Source organism: Diabrotica virgifera, chromosome 5, assembly GCF_917563875.1.
Source record: "Diabrotica virgifera virgifera chromosome 5, PGI_DIABVI_V3a".
Taxonomy (NCBI): Eukaryota; Metazoa; Arthropoda; class Insecta; order Coleoptera; family Chrysomelidae; genus Diabrotica; species Diabrotica virgifera.
In genome coordinates this window covers 108,008,715-108,029,908 of record NC_065447.1, presented here as the reverse complement: position 1 = coordinate 108,029,908, position 21,194 = coordinate 108,008,715, and the positions used below count along the sequence as shown (strand labels likewise).

The window sequence follows — 21,194 nt, the reverse complement described above, 5'->3', positions numbered from 1 at the left end:
GTACCGATCATAGGCGTCCGTTTTGTGTAAGGCAACGGTTATTTTATCGCCTAACTTTTTTGTCTTTAATTTGTAAGCATGTTTGACTCTGAATTATTAAATTGTGAGGTATTCTAGTACTAAAAGGTACTCTTACTTTAAGTCGATAGGATACACCATTTTCTAGAAAAATCGATTTGAAAATCTTTCGTTCTTTGAATTAAAAAAAAGATTAAAAAAAACTATTAGAAAGATGAAAACTTTTTTTTTTTTTATTTAATGTTGTAATATTTACAATCTGTCCTCAACTGAGAACAATAGGTAAATTATTTGACAAAAATTGAAAATTTTGAACTGTAGAGGGAGATCCAGTGATCACCCTCTTTACATAAATTAAATTACAACAAATTAAAATAAGTTTAGTTATCACAGATTATTCGAATCTTCTTGCTAGATCCACTACTTTGAATCTCTTCAGGCGTCGTACATCATTGTGGTCATCAGTAAGGTTGCTGGCTAACTCATTTGGATGAGATTCTAGTCTCTTGGAATATTTTTTGTAATATTCCGTTATTACTGTTTTTATGGATGGCACATTGAGGTCTTGCTCTATCACATAGTTTGGCACGTACCAAGGGGCATTCAGCATTGTTCTAAGGACTTTGTTCTGGAATCTCTGCAATATTTCTAGGTTAGTTTGACTGGCTGTCCCCCAAAGTTGGATACCCTAGGTCCACACTGGTTTTAATATAGTTTTATATATCAGCAGTTTGTTTTCAAGTGATAGTTGAGATTTACGACCGATGATCCAGTACATTTCTCGAAATTTTATTCCTAGTTGTTTTCTTTTTGTAAAAATGTGTTTTTGCCAAGTTAATCTCCTATCAAGATGGATTCCTAGGTACTTGACAGTATCGGTTTGTGGGAGTTGAGTTTCATTTAGTGTTACAGATGGACATGTTTGTCTTCTCATGGTGAAGGTTACATGGATGGATTTACTCTCATTCGCCTTTATCTTCCATTTTTTAAGCCATATTTGTATATTATTAAGGTCTTTCTGAAGGGTTCTGGATGCTGTATTTGGATCATGGTGAGAGGCTAGTACAGCAGTGTCATCAGCAAAAGTTGCACACGTTGTTTTGTTACTTGTGGGTAGGTCAGCAGTGTAGAGCAAGTACAATATCGGTCCCAAGACACTTCCTTGTGGTACTCCGGCTTTTAGTGGTCTTAGGCTTGTGTATTCATTATCCTGCTTGACTAGGAAATGTCGGTTGGAAATATAGCTTTTTAGGATTTGATAAAAAGGATGAGGAAGGTTTTTCTTTAGTTTAAAGAGCATACCAGCATGCCATACCTTGTCGAAGGCCTGACCAATGTCCAGGAATGCAGCAGAACAATACCTTTTATTTTCTAGATCACTTCTGATGTGTTTTACCAGTCTATGTACCTGTTCTATCGTTCCGTGTTGTGTTCTGAACCCAAATTGGTGTTGGGGAATTAGTTTCCTTTCTTCTATAACTGGGGATAATTGTTTAAGGAGAAGTTTTTCCAAAATTTTTGATAGAACAGGTAGCAGGCTTATTGGTCTGTATGAAGTCACCTGAGATTTATTTTTCCCTGGCTTAGGTATGAGAATAATTTGAGCAACTTTCCATTGTTCTGGGTAGTAACCTAGCCTAAATATTGCATTAAATACTTGCGTTATCATTTTCAGACCTTTGCATGTCAATTGCTGCAGTACTTTCCCGTTGATCAGGTCATACCCTGGAGCTTTTTTTGGACTGATTTCATGCTGGATTATATTTCTAACTTCTTTAGTGGTGATTTTTTGTATAGGTAAATCCATCTGGTAGGGCGATTCCAGGAAGTCATTTATTTCTTCCTCTTTGTCACCATCTTCCATGGGATGTGGCTGGAATACATTAGTGAGGTGATTTGCAAATGCTTCGGCTTTTTCCTTATTATTTCTACACCAGTTTCCCTCTTGGTTTCGTATTGGTGGTATTTGTTGTTTTGGGTGTTTGATTTTTCTCGTGGCCTTCCAAAGGGTATATTCACTATCTGCGTTTGCTGATAAACCTGTAAGATATTCTTGTATTTTGTTATTTTTGATATTATGCAATTGTAGTTTAATTTCCTTGGTGATTTTATTTAATTTCGCCTTGTTCTCATGTGTTCTTTTTCTTCGCCACTCTTCCTTTATTTTTCTCTTTCTAGCAATCATTTCCTTTATTACAGTTGGGCAATTCTCTTTCAATTCTGTTTGGTAGCAGTCAGGGGTAGCATACCAAGCAGCTTCTTGTATAGATTTCTGAAGATTTTCTACTGCTGCGTAGATGTCACTTTCTGTTTTCAATGGGATGTTTATGTCAATTAGTTCATCTAGTTTAGTCTTGAAAATGCTCCAGTCTGTTTTGTTACTGTATAGTGATGGTTGTTTAGTACTGTTTGTTATTTGTGCATACCATGTTGCGATTACGCTAGAGTGGTCAGAGGGTAGATCGTAACAAGATTCTACTTTTGCCAATTTAACATTAATTCCTTTAACAATATAAAAGTCGAGTAGATCAGGTATTTTTGCATTGTCGGTAGGCCAGTAAGTTGGTTCCCTTGTGGTGAGGTAATTTGCATTGGTCGCATTTATAGCTTTAAGAAGTTCTCTGCCTTTTGTGGTAATAATTCTGGATCCCCAGGTAGTATGCTTAGAATTAAAATCTCTTCCTGCTATAAATCTATTTCCTAATGTTTTAAAGAAATTTTCAAACTGTTCCGTTTTGTTATTGTGCTTTGGCGGACAGTATATAGCTGATACTGTTAGTGGGCCTAGTTGATCTTCCACAACAATGCTGGTGGCCTGTAGATAGTCGCATTCATGTTTTTGTATTTCGTAGTGCTTTAGTTTATTACTAACTATTATTGCAGTGCCTCCATGTGCTTTTTCGTTGGGATGTTGCGTATGATAAGTTGTAAATCGTGGAATATTGATGTGGTTTTTAAATGTAAAATGGATTTCTGTAATCAGCATTATGTCAATTTTTTGTGTGTTAATAAATAGTTTTAATTCTTCTACATGTTGACTTAAGCCATTGGCGTTCCATAATACTAGCTTTAGTAACTGAGTCATTTCTGGTTGAGAATCATGGTCAGGAGGTTGAGCATAGTGCTCATTTGTTCCGTCAGTTTTTTTAACATGTCTTTCAGTTCTGACATGTCTGTGTGGTTATTAGTTTGATTTGGTATATGTTGTGTAGTAGTTTGGTTGGAGGCTTGCTGGTTAACTGCTTGCGTTGCTTGTGCGTATGTTATTCCAGGTTGCACATAGTTGACTGTTGTAGTTCTATCTTGGTTTGTCCTCGCGTTGTGTCGTCTCAAGTTAGGGAATTTAAGTTTTTGTAATTGTTTGTGAACTTCACACCCTCTATAATTTGCGGGGTGATTTTCACCACAGTTAGCACATTTAACATTACTGTCTCTGGTTTTCCTTGGATATTCTTTAGTGTAATGAGGTTCTGCGCATTTGACACAGCACGGTTGTTTATTGCAGAAGTTTTTTGTGTGGTTGTATTTTTGACATCTACTACATTGCGGAATTATTCTCTTGACATGCGGTGCTTCGAATTCTACTATGGAGTGCATTACTTGTTTAATGTTACAGATGTCCTTGTTATTATCTTTTGTTTCTAGATCAATGTAGAACATAGGCAGCGATTTTTTAGTTTGGTTGTGTAGTATATTCCATATATTTATAACATTATGGTTTTTGGTTTTAAGATCTTCTTTTATCTCTTCTAAATTTGTCGTGGGGTGCATGCCTTTAAGAACCACTCGGTAGTGTCTTTCACTTTTAGGTTTATAAGTGTGGAAGTCCGTGTTTTTTGTTTTTAGAGCATTTATTATGGCGGTGTATGCTTTGTCTGATTTTGGTTGAATTTTTATTTGTTCGCTGTTGATAGCTTTAGTGATAAAATCATTTTCTGCTACTTGTTGCAATAGATCGATAAGAGGCTTGCAGATCTGCACGCCTGATATAAATATTGGAGGTGGTTTTGGTTTTGCATCTGTATTTTTAACTGTGTCTTCCAGATGAAAACTGGTACATTTATTTATATTCCAGAGATTAATCGATTTCATTAGTGGTGAGTTTCTAGTACCGGTCATAGGCGTTCGTTTTGGGTATGTCAACAGTTATTTTATAGCATAACTTTATTGTCTTTAATTTTTAAGTATTTTTGACACTAGATTACTCAATTATGAAATATTCGAGTACTAAAAGTTACTCTTGCTTTAAGTTGGTAAAATACATCGTTTTTTTTTTAATTTTTTTCAATTTTTTTTTTCAAATTCCCAAAACTAAAAACTTTTAAATCGATTTTTCTAGTAAACGGTGTGTCCTACAGACTTAAAGTAGAAGTATCTTTTAGTACTAGAATACCTCATAATTTAATAATCCAGTATCAAAAATGCTTAAAATTTGAAGACAAAAAAGGTATGCGATAAAATAACCGTTGCCCTACCCAAAACGGATGCCTAGACGGGTACTAGAAATTCGCAACGGGTGGAATCGATTCATTTCAGGAAAGTTAATATGTATATCAATTTTCGTTTTTCTAAATAGAAGCGTTCTGGAGATATTTAAGAAAAACTAATTACATGGCGCCATCTTCAAAGAGTTCTAGCTCCCTTAGGAAGCATTTTTGGACTAGGTGAATTGGGTTAAATTGTCTTAAAATTACCTGAGGGATCTCCTGTCTTCGTTTGTCGGTAGAGTTTCTGGACACCCTGTATATTGTAGTAATTTATTACTATAATATATATTTGATCTTTATACTAAAACGATAAATTATGTGCTATTCCCCGCAAGAATTAAGGACAATAATCCCTTGCTAATTGCTAAAAACAAGCTGACAAGCTTTTTGAATATTCTGTTATTTGTTTCCTGTTCTTTTTGTTAATATTCGTATTAGTATAGGAAATATGTACATATAAAAATCATATGCATAAATGAATATAAAAAAATTAATAAAAATTAAAATAAACTGCAAAAAAAAATCGGGAAAAATAAGAAATTTAAAAAAATTAAAAATCTGAAAAAGTATGACAAATTGGGTGTTTATTCCAAATTCTAAACACGCCAACGGTACGCTGCCAGTCCTAAGCCTGAGTGTGTGAAGGAAACATGGAATAAAAAATATATATTATAATAATAAATTAACTAACAAGATAGTTAGCTAGGTCGAACACAATCTAAGCATTTAAATAGCATGTAAGTTACCGTATTAGTATATAGGAAATACATATAAAGCAATAACTATATTTAAATTTATCTTTTGGTCAATTCCCTTTTCGGGCGTTTATCTGCCAATTATCTATTCGGGCAATTGTCCATTCGGGGAATTGTCCATTCGAGGAATTGTCCATTCGGCGAATTGTCCATTCGGGTAATTGCTTTCGGGGAATTGTCTTTCGGGGAATTGTCTTTCGGGGAACTGTTTTCGGGCAATTGTCCGGGACCCGTAGAACTCAATCTTACTCGGTACAGATTTATACACATAACACCGGTTTGTAGCGTCCTGTGCCTCCTGGTTCGTATTAACCAGACGCGTCGATCTGCCCAATCCCCTGGTCGTAGATATCTCTCAGACAATGATTTCTGGATTCCACTTATCCAGGTATTTTTCGGCTTGCCCCCTTTCCTTCTTTCCGGGGGTTGCCATTCCATTATCAGCTTTGTGATTTGAAGTCTACCTTTGCCATTCTTTGTAAATACTGATATGAACAAAGTTGTTTTTCCTGGACTTCCTCTATTATGTTTGTTTTTCTATTTATAATATATCGCATTCTGTCATTCGTTATGTGTGAGACTAGAGATGCACTTCGCACCGACCTTCGCCAGCAGTCCATTTCCAGTGCGAGCAACTTATGTTCTGTTGCTTATTCAGTTGCCAGGTTTTAAATCCATACACTACCAAGATTTTAAATACAGGGTGTTTCATTAATAATTGTCCATATAGTAACTGGAGAAACCTTAGCACAAAATACGAAGATTTAACCTAAAACACATAAATAAAATGTGGTTCCTTACTGAGTTACAGGGTGTTTTATCTAAAAATTTAAAAATTATTTTTGCTCAGCATTTTAAAACTATTCGACGTATCCTTTTCATACTTGGCAGGAAGTATAGGTACTGTACAAACTACTAAATTATGTTAAACAAACGTTTCTGGCTATTACCAGAGGCGTACGATGGGGGAAAGTGAATGGTTGACCCTTTCCAAATTCTACGCCACTGGCGGAATTGCTATTTTAGTTCAATTTTTGGATTCTCCAATACTCTTTATGAAAATAATATACTCTTCATTCGTAACGATAGAGTCATTAGTTTTCGAGATCTTTGAATTTAAAAATAAAACGACACGGTTATTTTGATTAATGTATTGTGTCGCTTAATTTTTAATTTCATTTATCTCGAAAACTAATCATTTTATCGTTACGAATGAAGAGTATATTATTTAAATAAAAAGTATTGGAAAATCTAAAAATTACACTAAAATAGCAATTTCGTCAGTAGCGTAGAATTTGGGAGGGATCAACCAGACACTATTCCCTGTCGTACGCCTCTGGTAGCAGCTAGAAACGTTTATTTATCTTAATTTAGTAGGGTGTACAGTACCTACACTTTCTGCCAAGTATGATAATAATATGCCAAATAGTTTTAAAGTAGTGGGTACAAATAATTTTTAAATTTTAATCACATGAATCATATCATAAATTAATCAAAATAACTGTGCCGTTTCATATTTAACTTCAAATATCTCGAAAACCAATGACTTTATCGTTACCAATGAAAAATATATTATTTACGTAGAAAGTATAGGAGAATCTAAAAATGGTACTAAAATAGTAATTCCTCCAGTGGCGTAGAATTTGAGAAGAGTCAACCATTCACTATCCCCTGTCGTACGCCTCTGGTAGAAGCTAGAAACGTTTGTTTATCATAATTTAGTAGGGTGTATAGTAGTCGCACTTTCTGCCAAGTATGAAAAGGATATGTCGAATAGTTTTAAAATGCTGAACAAAAATAGTTTTTAAATTTTTAGATAAAACACCCTGTAACTCAGTAAGGAACCACATTTTATTTAAGTGTTTTAGGTTAAATCTTCGTATTTTGTGCTAAGGTTTCTCCAGTTACTATATGGACAATTATTAATGAAACACCCTGTATACTTTTATACAGGGTGTCCAGAAACTCTACCGACAAACGAATACAGGAGATTCCTCAGATTATTTTAAGACAATTTAACCCAATTCACTTAGTCCGAAAACGCTTCCTAAGGGAGCTAGAGCTATTTGAAGATGGCGTCTGGTAATTAGTTTCTCTTAAATTCTTCCGGAACGCTTCTATTTAGAAAAACAGAAATTGGTATGCGTATTTATTTTCCAGAGATAAATCGATTCCATCCATTGCAAATTTCTAGTACCGGCCATAGGCGTACGTTTTGGGTAGAGCAACGGTTACTTTATCGCATAACTTTTTGGTATTTAACTTTTAAGCATTTTTGACTCTGGATTATTAAATTGTGAGGTATTCTTGTACTAAAAGTTACTCTTGTTTTAAGTCGATAGGATATACCGTTTTCTAGAAAAATCGATTTAAAATTTTTTCGTTTTTTAATTAAAAAAAAAACTATTTAGAAAAACGAAAATTTGTACGTTTAATTATATTAAAGATATGAATAGATTTGATTAATTGCGAATTTCTAGTATCGGTCATATGCGTCGGTTTTGGGTAGGTCAACGGTTATTTTATCGCATAACTTTTTTGTCTTTAATTTTTAAGCATTTTTAACACTGGATTATTAAATTATGAGGTATTCTAGTAGAAAAAGTTCCTCTTGCTTCAAGTTGATATAATACACCGTTTTTTTTTAAACTTTTTTCAATTGTTTTTCAAATTCAACAAACCAAAAATTTTCAAATCGATTTTTCTACAAAACAGTATGTCCTACCGACTTAAATCAAGAGTACCTTTTAGTACTACCATACCTCACGATTTATTAATCCAAAGTGAAAAATGCTTAAAACTTAAAGACAAAAAATTTATGCGATAAACTAACCGTTACCCTACCCAAAACGGACGCCTATGACCGGTACTATAAATTCGCAATGGATGGAATCGATTTATCTCTGGAAGATAAATATACGTACCAATTTTTGTTTTTCTAACTAGAAGCGTTCTGGAGGTATTTAAAAAAACTAATTACAAGACGCCATTTTGAAAGAGCTCCAGCTCCTTTAGGAAGCATTTTCGGACGAGGTGAATTTTGTTAAATTGTCTTAAAATTACCTGAGGAATCTCCTGTCTTCGTTTGTCGGTAAAGTTTCTGGACAACCTGTATAGCTATGTTTTCTCTTCTTTTGATATTGTTTTTGACTAAAGTAGTGAGTTCAAAGCTCCTACTACTTTCTTTCGATTTATAATTCGTTCCTATATTTCGAATTCTGATACAAAACCATGATAGATTTTAATATCCCAATACACTTAGTGCGATTGGTCAAAGCAATCCTCTCAACAGTTGAGTGTAAAGTTAGAGTGCAGAATGGAATGTCAAGAACTTTCCAGGCACAAAGAGGACTTCGACAGGGAGATAGCCTATCGTGCCTTCTATTCAACATTACCCTAGAGAGAGCTATCAGAGAATCTGGAATAACAACAAGAGGGGCCATTATTAATAGTAGTGTACAAATACTAGCGTATGCAGATAACATCGATATAATAGCAAAAAGAAAAGGGGACCTGGTTCAATAGTTTGCGGCATTGGAATTGCAGCAGAAATAATAGGGCTACAAGTTAATATTAATAAAACTAAGTATATGAAGGTCTCAAATAATAATTAATCAAGTAGCATAAGTAGAATTCGTTTTTGCTTATTACATATGTCTTTCCAGTTTAACTTCAAAGGGTAGTTGGTTTAGGATGAAACAACATAAATTTTATATTAGGAAGTTTAGTTAATCTATATATTTGTTAATTTGCTGAAGAGTAAAACTGGCGCCCTCCATTTTAGTTTGTTCAGGATATCTGTCTGTTGTTATTTATCTAATTTCTGTTTTATTCTTCCAGCTCTTCTTCGTTCACGCCCAAATTATTTCAGAAAGAAATCTGGTTTAATTTTATTCCTTTATCTGGCCCTCGAATCCCACCTTCTTTTTTGTCTCTTGTTTCTCGAGCTACTTAGCTGGTGCTCTATCCTATTCTTCTTCCTTCCTTCTTCTCTATTCTATACTTTCTTTACTTTCTTTCAAATTACATACTAACTTCGACTATCTTTCCTTTCTAAAGTCGAGTTTAGCGTTGCATCCGTCTTTCTCTCTCATGAGCCATGTGCGTCCATTTTGTATTGGTAGATCTATCAAAATATACAGGCTGCAGTGGATAGGCCACCTAGAGGGAACAAATGAGGCGGAGCTGTCGAAACACATTTATAGCCGAGTATAAATATAGCCACTAAGATCAGGTGGAAGACGACTTGAGAGTGTTATGAGTGCGAAATAGAAAACCAAAGCGAAGACTATAATCTAAGATCTTAATATAGGCCGACCTGCACCCATCTGCTTTCCTGATGAAACATTTTTTTTTATTAAATTTCATACCTAGACAAATATTTCTAGCATGGGTTGCCTATCTAAATCGTGGTATAGCTATCTTTAAGGTGGGGGCCGTAGAGGTTGAAATCAATATTTCGAGCACATTTCTTTTTGAAAGTATGGTAGAGTTGTTTTATTTTTTTAAATAGGCATATTCAATACAATCCATAGATTATTCAAGAAAAAATTCAAGGAAAAATATTGAAAAATAAGCCAACGGTGGCAAATTTTTAAAGAGACCTCAAGATATAATGAATTTTGCGGTGGCCATCAGAACTCATAGTCCAAGAGGCAGCGCTGAAAAATCGCTCTGAATTTACTAAAGCTAGTTTTTCACAGTTAATTATTGTGATTGTGTAGAGAAAGATACTACGGTCTAACGCTCTGCTACGGCCGTGCGGTACATCTTTTCAATATGATGCAAGACTTCGAAATGCCGCCCCTTAAATATAATTGAAACTTGACTTATTTTTATTAAATACAACTGCACAAAATGAACTAAAACTTTTATTTTAAAAACAACACATAATTTAAATTAAATGCAATATGTATTAACATTAAATAATATTTACAAAAATTTCAATTTTATCCTTCTGACTATAATTTTGGTAAATTCGTCAGATTGGTGTAGTCTAAAGTAGCAGCTAGTGAGGACTCTTGAAATAAGTGCTAAATTTTTTAGTTTTGTTTGTCTTATGGCGCTTCGTAAATAATTTTTAATAATTTTTAATTTTGAAAAACTTCTTTCACCACTAGCTATCGAGACAGAGAGTGTTAATAAAATTCTTAGTGATACAACTTATTAGTTCCTATGTTTGTATTTTATTATGTTGTATGTTTAATTTGCAATTTATATTAATTTTGTAATACATATATTGGTTTTGTTTTTTATTTTAATTTTGTTTTAATTTATTAACTTGTTTTTTAATATTGACGATTTATCTAGTTTCAGAAAATTGTATGTATTATTCAAAAATGAATAACCATTTTCAATGTCGTTGCAACACGAAACTACAGCCGCGCGATATTCTAGTCCAATCAGAGAGTGCCGCAAGCGCCTCTACCGGTTTCGAAACTTATTAGTCTCTCATCAGGAGGCACATATGCTGCTCTCCCTGATCCAACCAAAACAAACCCCGGCGTGCAGTCACGGATCGCAACGAACGAAGCCGTATGGCTTGCAAATTGTAGAAGCCTCGGAGGTGTAACCAGAGAAGGTTCCCATTGTTTTCATTCTGGTGGGATGTAGAGTAGCATTATGGTGCTTTATATGCCATTAGAGTGAAAACTTAGACTTTTGTATGTGTTATTGTTATTTTTTTTTGACTCTATGTAAGCTTTGTCTACAAAAATTGTAATATAGTTTGTAACTTATGGAAGACTATGTACTGGGCCTGATGATGAGGCAACGAAAATGTAATCCTCGAAACCGGTTGCTCCACATTTTTTAACATCAATTAAATACAAACTCAAAGATTGCGAGTATTGATTTAATTTATATCCAATAGCATAATGGACTCGCATTGGCGACCCTTTCATGTTTTATCTTCCTCTGATAAGAGCTCATCCACAGATTTTTCGTAATCAAATTGACGCTTTTTTCTCCTGGTTCGAATTTTATTTTCAGCTAAAAATTCGAATTTATATCAAGATTTTCTTCAATTTCGTTAGCAGCAATTTTCGTTGTCATAGCCAGATTGTCTGCAACTTTTCTTTTTTTTTATAGTGGCTGAAAACATTTTTACACATTCTGACTTTATAGTTACTTTTTGCAACATCTTCGAAACTGAAGTTATATGAAATAAAATATCATGCCAAAGAACTACACCGCATATAAATTTATAATTTTTAATATTTTTTGCTAATCCTAGTGCTTTAACTTTAGTTTCTGATTTCTGAATCTTTGTCAACTTCTTCTATTATTTCTAATGAGGTATCATATATTTCACAAACTTGAAATCTTAAAGCCTTAAATGTTTCAATGCATTTATTTGACTTGACCATCTAGTATCACTCAACGGTTTTAGAGTTGTGAAACATGTTTTTTCGGAACTTCCCAACGCTTTGTATAATTAGAAAAAAATTGTACAGTTCTTGTGTAATACAAAAAGGGTTGTTGTTTCTTTAGAAGAAGACGCTATCTTCACTTTTATAACTAAGTTTAAAGAGTGGCATGCGCAGGGCACGTAAAACGCCCTCCGATATTTTTCAAGTGTTCTATTTTGCACACCCTATGATTATGATCTTATTCCTATGATTACTTTTATGTATTTTGATTTTACTGATTATGCCGCCCCCTTATGATGCCGCCTGATGCGACTACGACTGCCTCACCGCATCATAGCACCGCACGGCCTTGCGCGTTAGCATGTGAATGGTCTCAAGTAAAATGTAGATATTATGTAGTTGTAATCGCGCGTTATCAAAACGCGCACGCGCGCTAAGCGCCTGTCACGAGAACGGGGTCATAGGTAACATGTCAAATAGTAAAAGTGAACCCTTGGGGGTGAAAAAAAAAATACGTTCAATATAAATCCGGAATTGGATAAACTAACTAATTCTAAGCACCTTTTGTTCCATAGCATTATTTCGCTAAGTTAACACTTTTCGAGTTAGTTGCGAGTAAATATGTTCATTTTTCAACAGAAAAACACGTATTTAGACGTTTTTTGCTAATAACTCAAAAAGTAGGTATTTTGTCGAAAAAAAAAGCACTCTTAACAAAAATATAGCCCATAAAAAGTGAAAAAATGGTGTACGTGTTAGATCCCTAGTCCACGTAAAAGAAGAGTTGTACCTAATGAAAAATGGGTTCATACTCGCCAAATTCCAAATCCAATATTTTAACGTGAAATAACCAAAACATTAAGCACTTTTGGGGAAAACTCATTTTACCTTTTTTTAAAGTTGAGCTTTTTAAAAATTGGTGTTCAGCAAAAGTGTTGGTGTTGTTTTGTATTTTAAAAAAGTTTCTAGCATTAAAAGTAATAAAGTTATGCTTAAAATGAGGTTGGTTCCTTTTTTTGGTAAAAGAAATCGTAAAAATCACCCCCTAATTAGCATCCCAAATGAAATTAATCGTTACCATTACTCAATCGATAATACTCGGGTATGTATTTTTTATAAAATATGATCTGTAAGTTTCAAAGATTCGGTGTGCTTATTTTTGAAGGGGTTCTAGTTGACGGGGGTTGACCTACTGAATTTTTGCCTTACAGAAAGATAAAAAATCGAAAGTATTCAAAAAAGCAGAACCTTATTTTTTTTTATTCTTTGTGATTTTCGGTATCAATAATAAATTTTAAGTTATTCCGAAAAAGCATTTTTTTTTCAAAATTAAAAATTAAAAAAATAGGTACTTTAAACTAAATTATTTAAAAAATAAACCCTTTGAACCGATAAAACTGATCATAGGTACAGTGGAACCTCGATAAGTCGGATTAATCGGGACCGCGGCCGATCCATTCATCCATCCAATGGCACTACAGCCTAAATCGAGCCTTGGCCTCCTTCAGTAAGCTTCTCCAATCATTTCGATTTACCGCTGTTCTTTTCTATGAACGCGTTCCCAGGAAGTTCCTGGCATCCTCATCGACTTCGTCTTCCCATCTCTTTTTAGGTCTTCCAACAGGTCTTCTTCCCTGCATTCTTGCATTCAGCAATTTTCTGGGGATTCTATTCTCATGCGTGCGGACCACGTGCCCTGCCCACCGTAATCTCTGCAGTTTAGTGTGTTGTGCTAGAGTTGGTTCGCTATATTGCTCGTATATTTCTCTATTGTACCTAATTCGCCAGTTGTTATTTTCACTTATTGGGCCCAGTATCCTACGTAATACTTTTCTTTCAAACACATCTAATGCATTGGCAGATTTCTGTGTCACCACCCATGTTTCGCAGCCATAACTTACTATGGGCCTGATTATTGTTTTATATACCCGGAGTTTTGTTTTCCGGTATACATCTCGCGATTTGAATATGTGGCACATCGCGAAATAGGCTTTATTTGCCAGCACAAGCCTTCTATTTATTTCCGGTTCTTCTTCATTGCTTGCAACCAGATCCATTCCTAGGTACGTGAATCTAATCAGATGTTCTATATCGTCAATAAAGTGTTGTTGCGCCGGTCAATTTGATCTGGTTTGTATGAGTAGTTTTGTTTTATTTTTGTTTATTGCTAGCCCTACTGCTTCTGCACTCTGTTTCAACTCAACGTAGGTATCTTCCGCTGCATTCATTGTTCTGCTCATTATGTTTATATCATCCGCGTATGCTGCTAATTGGGTAACCGCGGCCGATCCGGGTTATCGAAAATCCGGGTTAGCCGGGAAATACGGTAAAAATTAATAAAATACGGTACTCTTACAGATAAACTTAATTATAATTAGAATAGAAACAGTAACAGCAGTATTTGTCAGTAACAGCTGTTGATTGTAAAAATGGTAGCCATTTTTTTAAAATACATTAAATGTGATATTTTATACATTTAAGGGTTTTTACCCTGACCAGTGGTTAGATCCCTGGGTCAATTTTTAATAGTAGAATATGTTTGTTCAAAGTTTTCTCTTCGTTTGAGGTAGTTACAACTGTAAGACGATAGCTCTAATGATGGAATTAAAAATGCTGAAAGTACTTAGCTGATTTTAATAAATTTATTTACATACTATCAGTCTTTGAAAACATACACCAATTCCCGTTTTGATTTAATTATAATTGCCAAAAAAAATGAAATACTTATTTCCAGTACATCTAAATTACGTACAGTTGTATACATTTTTATTTATTTCTTGGTAAAAAAACTCAGTCAAAGTGAAAACATTTTTATTTTATCTGATGAAAATCGATTCGGGTTAGCCGGACTTCCGGGTTATCGGAGGCCGACTTATCGGGGTTCCACTGTATAAATAAATAATACATATGTAAAGTAGCGTGTGAAGCGGTTACGATTAATTTGATTTAAGATGCTAATTAGGTGGTGATTTTCCAGAGCTCCTTTACCAGCAAAAAAAAGGATCAACTTTATTTTGAGCTTAACTTGCTTACTTTTGATGCTAGAAACTTTTGTGAAAAACAAAATTGAATATTTCTTTAAACACTTTAAATAAATCGTAATGAGTTTTCTCCAAAAAGTGCATAATTTTTTGGTTATTTCACGTTGAAGTATTTGCTTTGAAATTTGACAGATATAAACCTATGTATATTTTATTAGCTGAAAACTTCGCTTTTGTTGGGCCTAGAGAGTTCATACCACAGGTTCATACATACACTATTATTTTCAGTTTTTAGAAAGACATTTGTTTACATAGAATCTTGTTGTTTTCGATAAGCCACTTACTTTTTGAGTTATTTGCAAAAAACCGCCTAAAACGTGTTTTTTTGTTTGTTGAAAAATGAACATATTATATTTACCCGCAAAAAAACTTGAAAAGTATTAACTTAATGAAAAAATGCTATAAAACAAAAGTAGCTTAGAATAACTTAGTTCATCCATTTCTGGACTTATTTTGAACGTATATTTTTTCACCCTAGAGAAGGGGTGAAGCGCACCCCAGGACAAAAGCACACATCGGCAAAATATCACTTTTCTTCTTTGACATGTTACCTATGCGTTTGCCAAATTTCATGTCAATCCAAGCGGTTCTTTAATATTTGGAGCGAATCGCTTGGACAGGTCGATTTTTAAAATAGTCATAGTATATTATAGCATCAATTTTTCGAACCTTACGCAATCCCTCTTCAGGTGACAGGCACAACTTTGATTTTTTTTAATGGGAAAGTACATCATGTGACACCTCATTTAATAGCTTTTGAAATACTGATGACAAAAATGTATAATACTTTAATCATTTTAAGAGCGTAGGCGCAAAATTTTGTTCGAATTATTTTTAAACGCAGTTATTATTTTCGAATCCTGAGAAAACTAATAGGTAAGTATTTTTAAAAAATTTAAACTTCTATAATGATTATTTTAATAAGTCACAGGGGTGAGAAAAAGAAAAAATTTAGTCTGATTTTTAATTTCAAATATATCATGCAAAAGAGACCTTTTGTTTATTCTACGGGACTTTCAGCTCTCGATAATAATGAAATTTTTCATTCTGCGTTTAAATTTTTTAATAGTTATTTGTGATATAAGTGTTAAAAGTACACGTTTAAGGCACGCATGTGAAAGTTTGCAGAATGAGCGATAGCGAGTTCTGCAATTCACATGAGTGCCTTAAAAAGGTACTTTTTAACACGCATATCATACAATATTTGTTCTACAAACGTAATTACAGGACAATATCTACAAAAACTTTTACTTGAACTTGACTGACATTCCATTTTTATATTTTTTTGACATTACATCAAAATTGCCTATACGGTCAATACGAATTGCAGTGCCATAAAAATTTTAAAGCACTAGTGCCTTAAAGTAGCATTTTTAACGCTCGTATTGAGTGCTAAAAATTGCATTTTTAACACGGTTGTAGAAAAAAATATTTATCAGTTTTCTCAGGATTGGAAAAAAATAAATGCGTTTAAAAATAATTCGAACGAAATTTTGCGCCTACGCCCTTAAAAGGAATTAAAGTATTATACATTTCTGTAATCAGCATTTCAAAAGCTTTTAAATGAGGTGTCACATTATGTATTTTCCCATTTAAAAAAATCAATGTTGTGCCGGTCACCTAAAGAGGGAGTGCGTAAAGTTCGAAACATGGATGCTATAATATACTATGATTATTTTAAAAATCGACCTGTCGAAGCATTTTGCTTATGAGCAAAAAATAAATAAGTTAATAAGCGGGAGTATAGTCCTTTTCATGACCATTTTTCAGTGCGTAACAGTTTTTCGATTTCTCTCTAACGCATTAAATTGTATATGACAGAAAAAAGGGACGTCGGTGATTACTTTGGTAATTATTCTAGTTCGGTGATTATTCTAGTTGTCGATAGATGGCACCATAATCAAAAAAGAATTATTTATTAAATAAAATAATAATATTATCAATATAATCTGTACAATTTATAAGACTATACAAATCAAAGAAAATAACATTTTATAAATGCAATAGACAGAATTGATTTGTTTTTATTCCTAATTGAAAATAATATGTGACAACTGTCAGATTTAACTAAAATGTCATGTTAGAATAAATGTCATAAATGTGTATTATCACGGACTTAGCTTTTTTTCTATAATTTTTGACGCACTGAAAAATGGTCATGAAAAGGAGAATAACACTTCCATTCCAGCGCACTGTATATATGTGTATTCCTGGTAACTTATTTGATCTTTCAAAAAACATAGTATTAGTCGCAGTTGTATTCATTGTTTCACTGCGCTAGTATACCTACTGTAAAAATGTAGATAATAATGCCAATATAAATCATCATCAGTATTGTAATCAATTATTATTAGAGATTACATAATATTTGATATAATTGATAAGATTTTGAATAATTTAATTAAATCAAGTACCTACATAAATTTTTGTTTTGCTTACTTTTCATAGACTAAGTAACTAAACCGTATTTTTCTTAAAAAATATTAAACGCAGCATTAAATCACAATTATCACTAACTTTTAACTAAATTAAATTAAAAATGGTTAATACCAGACAATGTAAGAGAAATAGTTTAGGTTGTAGAATATATCTGAATCTCTTATCAAAGATAACATGTGTGCGGATTGTTTTATTTAATAATACATACTAATTTATATGGATTAGTTGAACTTGAAAACACTTATCATAGATTTCATTCACGTCTTATAATATAATAAAATTTGTATATAAATATAATCTCCGCTTCGCAAGAACGTAGGCTTAAGTCAAAAAAGACGATTTTAGAGGAGAGGCCTTTTAAAATGTAGACCAGTAAGAATCTGTTTTTAGGTGGATGTGAGAAGTGGCATTCAGATTTTTGCGGATAAAGTTAGGTGATAACTTCGTTACTAATAATTGATTTATGCTCCTTCTCAAATATGCCCGGAACATTAATAAAAAAATAAAATATTTAAAAATTTCAAAAAATTTCGTTTTTTTTCCAATTTTTTTGCTTATAACTTAAAAACTATTCATTTTAGAACAAAGTCCTATAATAATAAAACAAAGATAATTAAATTTTATATCAGATTAGATTGGTTAAAAATGTCTTAATTTATCACCCGTGCTTCAAAATAGCAATAAATATAAAATAAGGGGACAAAACACGCCTGTCGTTATTCAATGATTTTCCATCACTTAGGTTACACTTGAAACCTTACTAATTCACTTAGAAAATTTTTGTAATGTGCTAAAACCGTACACCAAATTTGATTAAAATTGACTTACTAAATTTTGCATAATAATTTTGCAATCTAAACTTTTTTTAAAAAATTAAATTTTTTTAAAATCTTGCACAACAAAGACTAGAAAATACAAAAATTTGACAATTTTTTTACATATAAAGGAGTACTCCACCTATCTAATACACTTTACAGAATTAAAATCGGATTATTAAGGGGCAATATTTTAAATTTATAAACAATTTTTTGGCTTATAAACAAATTAGTGCTGTGGCCAAGAGGGGGTGCTACGGGCTCTTTTATTTAGATGGACTTACCCAAGTTTTTTTATGTATTTTAACCCGTAGAACACGAATTTTCTGGGTAACAGTTGATCCGGATGTCGATAAGATTGTTATAAACAAAGAACTTGAGGAAATACATAAAATCGCAAATTTTTCGCAAAATAAAACATTTTTTTGTATTTCTTGGGTAATTCTAAGCAAAAAATGTTCTTACAAGTTTTTTCGTAGGATGCATAGTTTTCGAGATAAACGCGGTGGAACTTTCAAAAAATCGAGAAATTGCAATTTTTTAACGCGAATAACGTTTAATTAAAAAATAAAATAGCAATTCTGCTGACAGTATTTGAAAGTTTAAGTCAAATTATATCGGTTTTAATTATTTGCATCGCTAAAAATTATTTTTTTATTATTAAACAAAGCTATTTGTTTATAAGCCAAAAAATTGTTTATAAATTTAAAACATTGCTGGGGCCCCTTAAATAATCCGATTTTAATTCTGTAAAGTGTATTAGATAGGTAGAGCACCTCTTTATATTATGTAAAAAAATTAGCCCACTTCTAAATGGTCTACTTTTTGTTTAGAAAGATTTTAAAAAATTTGAACTTTTTTAAAAACATTTAGATTGCAAATTTATTATGCAAAAGTTATTAGGTCGATTTTAATGAAATTTGGTACACGATTTAAGTATGTTACAAAAAATTTCCTTAGCGAAGTACTAAGGTTCTAAGTGCCACCAAAGTGGTTAAAAAATATTGAATATCAACAGACTTATTTTGCCCCCTTATTTTGTATTTATTGCTATATTGCAGAAAAGGTAATACCTTAAGACATTTTTTACCAGTCGTATATCATACAAAATTCAATTATCTTTATTTTATTTCTGTACGACTTTGTTCCAAAACGAATCGTTTTAAAGTTATAAGCAAAGAAAACAGAAAAAAATCGATGTTTTTCGAAATTTTTAAATATTTTATTTTTAATTTTAATTTTTTTTATTAATGTTCCGCGCAGATTTAAAAAGGAGCATAAGTCAATTATTATTACTGAAGGTGTCACTTAACTTTATCTGCAAAAATCCGAATGCCACCCCTCACATCCAAAAATAGACGTTTTTTCGCAGATCCTTACTGGTCTAATGTTTTAGATTATGATTATGGGTATAACTCCGATTAAGTTGTTACTTTACAGAAATTACCTATACAATTTTGTTAGAAATATATCTAAAATTTAGACAAGCTGTGCTAAGAAGGTAAATTTATGAAGTGTTAAAATGGTTAAATTTGATCATTTTGTTACCCCTATTAGATTTTTTTCCCGAGAGACATTTACTTCAACTTTGTTAAAACACTAACCTAACTAAAAAATGGGTCCTTATTTTAGAGAGAATTGTCACAAAAACTAATCGTAAATATAAGAACGGTCGTCCTTGACGAGAAGTAAAAAACACAAATTGCTTCACAATCTGCGGCGTTAATAGACCACTGAAATATTCTCAACTGCTCAAAATTGGCAAAGAAGACGAAAACCTTTTGCAAATATGTTTTCGACCCTCAGGAATCCGAATCTGAAATTAGTTTTGCGAGAAAATGCCGGGAAATCCGGAAAAATCGTAAAATAGAGCTTTTCTGCAGTTTTTTTGAAAACTACAATAGCTAGCGGAAAAATAATCAAACCATCGTGTTTATTGGACGATTTTACATAAAAATAGATGTGCTTTTTTGCGAGAAAATGCCGGGAAATCCGGAAAAATCGTAAAATAGAGATTTTTCGCAATTTTCTCGACAACTACAGTAGCTAGCGGAAAAATAATTAAACCATCGTGTTTATTGGACGATTTTACATAAAAATAGATGTGCTTTTTTGCGAGAAAATACCGGGAAATCCGGAAAAATCGTAATATAGAGATTTTCCGCAATTTTCTCGAAAACTACAGTGGCTAGCGGAAAAATAATCAAACCATGGTGTTTATTGGACGATTTTACATAAAAATAGATGTGCTTTTTTACGAGAAAATGCAAGGAAATCCGGAAAATTGTAAAATATAAGATTCTACGCAAATTTCTCGAAAACTACAGTAGCTAGCGGAAAAATAATTAAACCATCGTGTTTATTGGACGATTTTACATAAGAATAGATGTTTACTAAAAGATAAAAGTAATCCCAACGATAAGGAATTAAATTCTTGTGTAAAGTGATAAAAACTTGTGTGATATCGAATATACACAAAGCAGGTTTTACAGTAGGTGGAAACAAAACAATATAATATTATTGTGAATGGTGTATTTCTACAGGAAAATAAAGCATATTAATAAACAGAATCAGCTGAAAGTAGAAAACCTTATTATAATATAATTAATGTTATTATAAACAGATAACCAGGGCCGGATTTTGATTTTTACCTAGGAATAAAAGTGCTGGAAAATTAGTAACGGCCAGCGCGGGCGCGGGTGGGAATTTGAACTGTGAGTAGAGTTCTCCACGAAACTTCACCCGTGACGCATTGACTAATAACTCTAGCACGAAAAATAACTAGGAATTAAGAACAATGAGTTCAGATAGCGAATTAGCTGATGAAATGAAAAGGAGAAGGGAAGAGGAGGAACATGATGAAAATTATGAGAGAATTAGCAATGGATATAAAAGACATAAAAAAAGAACAATATAGATCTGGAGACGAAATCACACAACTAAAGAATGAAATTAAAGAACTGAAAGATCAACAAAGCGGCTACAAAGATTAAATAAAAAAGCTGCGAGAAACTAACGAAAAAGCTATAAAACAAATAGGTCAATTAGAAAAAGAAATTAGTAAAGCAAATGAAAAAATAGAGAAATTGGAATATGAAAGAAAGAGGAAAAATGTAATAATCATCATCATCAATGGTGCTACAGCCCTATGAAAGAGCCTCGACCTTCCCAAGTCTATTACGCCAGTAATATTGCCAACCGTTGCCAGTTTGCTGCGCCTATTTTTCTCCCATCCTGATCTACGCCATCTTTCCATCTAAGTTTTGGC

At 32.8% G+C, this 21,194-nt stretch overlaps 1 protein-coding gene across 2 annotated transcripts in view; it reads right to left on the bottom strand.

Annotated features, from left to right (window-relative positions):
• Positions 1–17,298, bottom strand: part of LOC114330850 (beta-1,4-glucuronyltransferase 1) — a 188,620-nt gene extending 171,322 nt beyond the window's left edge. The window contains exon 1 of one of the 2 annotated variants that reach the window (XM_028280269.2): positions 17,112–17,298. The gene's annotated coding sequence lies outside the window, so the exon portion shown is untranslated. Of the gene's footprint in view, positions 1–17,090 lie in introns of both variants that reach the window. The other variant, XM_028280271.2, reaches the window with a different exon arrangement.
• Positions 17,299–21,194: the final 3,896 nt, after the last annotated feature.